The sequence below is a fragment of the Aphis gossypii genome, unplaced genomic scaffold, assembly GCF_020184175.1.
Source record: "Aphis gossypii isolate Hap1 unplaced genomic scaffold, ASM2018417v2 Contig00832, whole genome shotgun sequence".
In the NCBI taxonomy this organism is placed as follows: Eukaryota; Metazoa; Arthropoda; class Insecta; order Hemiptera; family Aphididae; genus Aphis; species Aphis gossypii.
Window position 1 is genome coordinate 34835 of NW_026083306.1, and position 8577 is coordinate 43411.

The 8577-nt window shown below is 25.8% G+C and overlaps 1 pseudogene; it reads right to left on the reverse strand.

The window, feature by feature from the left end:
- Positions 1–1954: 1954 nt before the first annotated feature.
- LOC126555394 (uncharacterized) lies at positions 1955–5336 on the reverse strand (annotated as a pseudogene).
- Between the last annotated feature and the right edge of the window lie 3241 nt (positions 5337–8577).

Below are 8577 nucleotides of genomic sequence, written 5' to 3' on the forward strand. Positions count from 1 at the left end.
CCAATCCACACAATAATATAACAAAACTTTCTTCGCGGAGACTTAACAAAATCCCACCTGCTAATGAGGCTAAATCGGCACCATCTTAATGTATATGTTCACAAGTTGTAGCGATAGCAATATACGATTGTTTGATTGCATGGACAATTTTGTAGTGGCTTAACCAACGGATTTCTATAGCCTCTGGTACTTTTAAAATAGGATCATTAATTATGGTTTGCACTCTGTGAAGCATTTTCTCGCGTTTGGGCGATTGGTGAAATAATTTGTAAATATATTTTAAGACATGAAAAACGCGTTTAATTTTTGGAAATTTATTACGCATACTGGTTAGTGCAAGTGATAATACATGTGCTCGACAATGTATATAAGGAACTTCCCTTCCAGCTTTTTCACTAATAAGTCTACGAACTCCACTTTTATTTCCCGACATGTTTGCAGCCCCATCAAAACCTCATGCAATAATATTTTGGTAGGACAGATTGTGTTTTGTTAATTCAGAACTTATTTCGTTTACGATTGTATGGGCTTTAGCAAGGCTGGGCAAGTTAATGATTTTTTTTAACTCAGTTAAGTTAAGTTAAAAATTTTTTGTTCAATTAAATTAAAAATTAAGTTAATTTATTTTTTTAATATATCAATTAAATTTAAAGTTAAGTTAACACATTTTTGCTAAATTAACTTCAATTAATAAGTTAAGTTAATAATAAAAAAAAAAAATTCATTGAAAAAGGTTTTAAAATAAGTGAAAATTACTTGTATAGTAGGTAATATACCTATGAATATAATATATGCATATATTAATATAATGTATATAATTTAAAAACTGTTGTAGGGCTGTATCATTTTATTTAATATTATTATTATTATTATTTCATCTTGGAGTCTGGGTTGATTTACATTTTAGTTTAAATGTGCTTACTTTATTGTTTAACCTTTACAATTCAAAAATAAATAACTCAAACATTTAAAGATGAGGTATAAAAAAAAACTAGTAACTATATTTTTTACTAATAACTTTTATTTTTTAAATATTACAAATATTATATTTGTATATAAATATAATATAATATATAATATATTTATTTATATGTAAGATTTGTAATTTTGCTGCTGGTCTATTCAAAGTATTTATTAAATTTCAATAACAGAGTCATTTCAAAATTTTGATCTGCCATTGAACCTCTTCTTTTGTTGAACAACTGTCCTCCAGCACTAAAGAGCCGCTCAACGTGTGCAGATGAAGGGACAGCAGTATTGTATTTTATATATACGTCTTTAAGAGGATTTGGTAAATCTAAAGGAGATTTAATGTTTTTATTAGACAAATAATTTTCAACAAGAAGTTTAAAATCATTGTTTGAATCTGAAACATTATTTTCCTCAAAATTAAAGAAATCATCCTCAATGTCACAATTATGGTGTTCTATAGATGTGGGGTTAGGTGTTAATTGAAGATTCTCTTGGGAATTTGTCAATGCGTTATCAAGTATGGTTTCCATAAGTATATTTTTTATGTTGTTTCGATCATCTTCTACAGTCCAATTAAGTTTAAATTTTGGTACCATACAGGAAGCCACTTGACATGTCTTTGACTCCATATATCTCGCGAATCTAATAAAAAAAATATATTCATGACATTATTTGAGTTTAATTAAATGTAAAACAAAATTAAAATAATAATTATAATATTAATAATCTCTGTGCGTTTCATCTGTTTTTTATTATGTTTAACAAGTTGTTTAACATTTTCAATATTTTAGTTTTATATTTAATTTAGCTGTACATATTTTTATTTAGATATTAAATAACTAATTTAAAAGTTGACTTTTTAAAAACCAATTGGCCAAAATACAAATTATATTTTTTATTATAAACAATAGAATAGGTTAAGTAATATTCTACAAATTAAAATTCTAGCTATTTAAATAATTCATTAATTAAATCAGAAATATTACCTTTTATTTAATCCTCTTTTAAGTGCAATAACTAATGGTCTACAGAAAACTATATTTTTCATATCGTTTAAGGATTTATGTACTGCATTTATAGTAGGGAGCAAATATCCTAAAGATACATTTTTATCACCCTGAAGTATATCTAATGCTCTAGATATAGGTTTCATGACCTAAAATATAAGACAATTATTATAATTATAATAAACAATAAATATGCATACTTATATATAAAATTTACATTGCAGTATTCTAGTAAAAATGAGACTTCCCGAGGTCCTGAAATGGTAGGCAGTTGTAAATCATTACACACATTTTCCATTTTATCAATATTTTCAACAATGCATTTGATAGCATCATAATATGAATTCCATCTAAACATAAGATATAAGACTTTTATAATAAATAATTTTTTTATTTTTTAATGCATAATATTATTTAAAATAATTAGATAATAGATACCTTGTGGCATTAGGTGTGATTAGATATCGACCAAGATGATTTTTTATAATATCTGCACTTAAAGTAGATTGATTTTGTTTGTTAAAAATTGATTGGCACTTTTTAAATACTTTTTGAGAGATAGTCCTATATGCAAGGTCTTTTTCAGCATCTTAATGTCAACTGAAGCAATTAAATTCATAGTATGTGCTGCACACCTTTGGTGAGGGGGTAATGATATACTTAAGAGATTATCAACATTAGATGGTTCACCATCTAGAGTATTTGTGATTTCAATAGAGACTTCATTTTCCTCAGTTATATTCGTATCAGTGCATTCATTTACATCAGAATCATTGTCATTACTGTATACTCTAGAAAATAAAAATATTTTGTTTTTCTTAAATTTACTAAAAAAAAGTAATGTTTTAATTTATAAGTTATAAGTATAATTAATATAACTATATTTAGTATTCGATAAAAAGTTGCTGAATTTCTATAATAATAATTGTTTATTGTTCAAATATAAATTATAAAGTGTAAATGACCTACAAATTATTAAACTTTAATAACTTTATAAATCTAATTATACAAATGTATTTAAATTCTATGTTGGCAAATTATACATTTAAGATTTAATGATATAAGTACAATTATAAATTATATAATTTTTATACTTACTATTATTTTAAATTATAAGAAAAACTATCTTATAGAAATATAAATACTAAAATATTAAAAAGAAAAAACACTTAAATATTATTTTTAAATACTTATTGTAAATATATAGAAGATAGAACTATATAAGTATTATTGTACACATAGCATAGTATTTATTATTGAAAAATTAATTAAATACTATAGGTAAACAATTATTTCTAACAATTTAAATACCTATAAATGAGTTAGGTACACTAGCATAAATAAAAATATGCATATTTTTAAATGATTTATAAACTTAAGTATGAATTAACGATTGTTAAATTTTTTGTTGAGCTCAAAATTAAGTTTAATCCGTAGGTAATTATTAATAAAAAAGGATAATTACCTAAAACTTTTTACAAAATTTGCTGCATTGTCAGTGACTATTAATGTTGTTTTATTTTGGATTTTAAATTCGTTGAGTACTTTGTCTATTGATTCAGCAATGTTATCGTATGTGTGTCTTCCTACCATACGCCTACAAGCAAGTCCTTTCGAACATCTTTCCAGCGTTTGTGGATTAATCCAATGGATAGTAAATCCTATGTATGATCTAAAATAAAAAAAGATTAAGACTTAATATTACATGAAATAGAAAAACTTAATTGAATCAAAATGCCCAAAATATTTACCTGTGGAATATGCTCCAGCAGTCTGCTGTAATACATACATATTTGATTGTATCTAATTCACTGATCATTTCATTTATCATTTTATTGTATAAATTCTCAACATCACGCATTAAATTTCTACGTGATGCAGGAACTTTATTTGATGTAACTTCACAATATTTGACAAATGCAGGATGCTCAATAAATGAAAATGGTGATACAGTATCAATTATAAGTTTTAAATTAGCCTTATCAAACTCAACTTGATCTAATTTTTTCTTTGTTTGAACTTTACCAACCTCACTTAATTTAAGTTGCTTATAAGGTATTGTTGAAGAATCTGTTGGTCTCTTTTTCATACAATTGTTAAATTCCGTTAAATCATTTGGATGCTTAATCTGAAAAAGGTATAAATATAATATTTTGCACAAGAGTATACTAAATTTGTTTTTATTTTAATAGTAAACAACAATAAACAATACAAACTATTTAAAAAATATTAGCATTAAACTATAATAATATTGTTCTATAACATTTTAAAAAATTATCTAAAACCCATTAAAGGTTCTAGAACTTAGAGCACAATGTATGAACATTTATTTTTTGTAACAATTTTAAAATTATCTAATAAAAGTAATAAAACAAAGGTAACTATTTGTATTATGGTTTATACCTTGGTCTTTAAGAAATTGGGCTCGTTAACTTAAAATACAATCCATTTATAAATTACAAATACAGATACTTACTTTGATATGTGTTCTAAGATTTGAATTTGATAATTTAGAAGTAGAAATGTGTTTTTCTTTTGGACCACACAAAATACATTTAAAGATCAGATTGTTTTTGTTTGCATTTAAATCATTTGATTTTAGTTGTTCAAAATAAGTAGTCATGTTTGGCCATTTTGGTATATCATTATTAGAGCTGTTTAATTCTTGGTGATCTGGATTTTCACCAAAAACTGAGAAAATTATGTTTTAAAAATTTTAAAAAAAAATGTCAAGTTACAATAATTAGAAAAACATATTGTGTACAGTTAATATTGCGGTTTTGTATACATTAAAAATTAATTGGTTTAATAAAGTTTCTCTTGTTAAAACGCAATGCAATCACAAAACATTGGTGTTGAACGATAATCTATAAATAATCGTTTTATTTTTTTATAAACCTGATCACAATTCACAATTACATCATCAATAAAAAAAAAATTAATTACTATCAATATATAAATGTAATATTATAAATTATCCTAGGCTTATAAATTGTTTTAGTTCAAATCTGTTATTGTATACAATGATACCTACCTACTAAGTACTATTGCATTTATACTTAACAAATCCATTATAGTGAACTACCCTATGAGCATGTTTTGGACCCCTACAACGGCTACAAATATACACTAGAGTTCCTTTTTTTTTAAAATATATTATAATTAGGTTAATATGATGTCCACAATAATGACCGATCGCCAACAATTGGTATTCGGTAGTAGTTTAGTAATACATTAATGATAACAATATCATCTAAATTCTATAGGTACGTGTTTATTTCTACAATACTGTTATAACATGAATACAATTACTTGGATTTAATTAAAATATTACTTACTTGGATAATTATTGTCCATGACGGCTATGTCCAATAGACAATAGTAACAAATTCGTAATAAATAATTTTTTTTATTGACGGTTGAAGATCGCAGAAACTGCAGTAGCGTCACAACGACTGAGCGAGCCAGTAAGGAATGAAAACTATTTTATGAATTATGAATATACAATTGTATAAATATCTAATACACCACTATTTATAGTTGGTACTAGGTAGGTATTTTTGTAACAAAATGATAATCGATAATCATAAAAATTATAGAATAAGATATAAATAAATATTAAGTAATAATAACAATAATAATAATCTGGTATTATTAAATATTTAAATGTGACTTCGTGAGCTCGTAGCTATTGACATATCTTATATAATATGGTCATACGGGCGGTTAAATACTTAAATGTCACATTGTTACAATGTTATCTTTATATTATTTTTATTATTTTAATATTTTATTAGTATACTAGGCATTACTAGCCCTCCGTGCTATTTATAGAAATAATTACGAAAATATCTTTTTTTTTCCAACAATATTTTATAATATTCTATGAATTTTAAATCGACGAATCGTTATAGACTAAAGTATATTCTAGACTTATTAACTCGTTAATGCCCAGCCTTGGGCTTTAGTATCAGATAAATCTCTAATACCAAGAAATTGTTCAACTGGTTGATTATTTTTAACAAAACGAATACATATAGATAATTCAGATTTATTGTTAACATTTGTGCTTTCATCGGCCATTAAGGAAAATTTTTTTCCAAAAACTTCATTATTTAATTTCTTGCATAATATTTCTGATGCACAACATAAAAGCTCACTAGCTGTAGCTTTGCTAATATATGTAGATCTGTCACTATTTGTGATAATCCAATTTTCAAATGATTCACTACTTTTCATAATTAAACGCTCAATTAAAGGTTCATATTTGGTTGTGTGTGCTATTTCTTCTTTAGCCAAAAAATAAATTGAGCGAAATAAAAGAGAGAAATGTTTTCTATTGATTTTACATTCTTCGGAACTTTGATTTAAAATTTGGCAATAAACAGGATTTTTCGAAAATACTAAAGTCAGTCTTTCTTGTTCTATACTGCGAATATGTGATGCAGAATCGTTATGTTTATTTAATTTACCATCTTTTCCCAGTGCTTTTTTAAAATTGTTAAATGGTGTTTTAATAAAAACTCCCCCTGTGCTTGTCAATAGTACGGAATCATTTACAGCATGTTTTTCACACAATTTGCAAAAAGCCCCATTACGTTGGAAAATCAAAATAAAGCCATGGAAAATCATTTTCCCATTTTTTATTATAAAATCTTTTTTCTTTACCTTTTTTTGTAGAGGTAGGCGTTGGTAATTCATCTAAATCTGTGTCAATCGTGTCATGATGAGAATCTTGGGGCTCTGAAGTTTTGGTTATGTTATTTTGTGAAAAAAAATCTGTTATTTTTCTTTTGGACATTTTTGTTACAGAACAATATACAGGTACAAACAACTAGGTACAACTGATTAAACTTATTATTTTAGTGTCCACGGTCCATGACAATAGTAGGTAGGTACCTAACCGTACGTAGTTTTAGATTATATCTTAATCTAGCCGTCATCAAAAATTGTAATCCGTGATAATTATTTTTCGTTATCTTATAACTACTATAATTTTGGGAAAGTTTGTAGATATTGGCAATACGGTATAAAAACAATGATATAAATAAATTATATTTTATTGAACACCATTAGGTGCGGTAATCGTAATGAGTATTATGCATTTAATAAATAGGTACATTTTGTTGAAAGTTGTATTTGTCAGGGGGGGCGAAAGAAATTTCAGGGGGGGGGGCATTCGCCCCCCCTGTAGTATACCTGGATTCAACACTGGACTGTATCCTAAATCTATATCTGACAATACAATCCACCTGCGCCTCCGACGTCGAAAGTCTAATGTTGTATTGTAGGATAATAAGTATAAAGTCGAATTACATGCGAGCATTCAAGTCGAGTTGTCAGTTATCATTGGGAAAAATCGAATTAAACGCCATTAAACCTACCATGTAGGCAATCCGACTGCGTCGGATTGCGGTCGATGTGTGAATAGTATGTTATGACACCAATATAGTATAATATTAACAATCTGATACCGTGTCCCATCCCAGCCTGGTTCTTTTTTTTTAATTATAAAATTGATTTAGTGAAAATGGTAGTTGAATGTCTAGCTATCAGTCATCATAATATAATGTAAATCGATGTGCGAAATAAGTTAAATCCATAATTTTCATACCTCCTAATGTCAAAGTTCAGATGTTGTTTTTGATATGTAAGTGTATGAAACTATAAAACATATATTATATTTTAATAATTATGTAATAGATAAATATTTTAACTTATAAAACATATCAATTCAAAATGTACTCCCTTAGGGTGTAGTACTACTCGTCTACACTTTATATATATATATAGGTACTTATAATAATCGTAATAATATGGTATTAAAAAAAATCGTAGACGTATTTATTTATCATATAAGAGAAAGCAATAACTTTAATTTTCAAAATTCAAATTAAAAAATCAAAAAATAACTTGAAAAGAATGCAATAAATTTAGAGCGTTCGGGTGGCCGTGTATATCAAATCGCCTCAGTAGGATCGATTATAATATGTATTATGAAGTAAAATTAAAATTGGTATTAGTTACAATGAATACAATAATAAGTATTTGAGTTGACTTTTCTACAATTTTAATTTATTTTTTTATTTTTTATTGTAGGTATTTGAAATTTGAATTCAGAATAATTTTGAAATGCAAAAGAATTACACGATAGAATAGAAATTAAGTATTTGAGGGGGGTCTAGCAATCAGTCATCACCTAAAGTAAATCTTTGTAATATGCACTTTTAAATACATCATCATTTACATAATAAATTGTAAAATAATGTAATAATACATTATGTGCATCATTAAAGGCATTTTTTCCATATACGTTTTTCAATTTTAATTTAAAAATTGTTTTGAAATTTTAAAAATACATAAGGTTTATATCACACGTGATAAATATAAAAACAGGGTAGGTAAATATTTAACCCATCTTTGAAATCCTTTATTGTACCAATATTTTACATAATTGACCAGTGTCGTGTATTCGTTATAAGGTCAGTATTATTATAAATATGTGAAGGAAAGATAAATAAAATAAAGAATATTAACAACAAACAGAAAATAATCGATTTATTATTATAATTTATAGCTCAGAATTAATGAAATATAA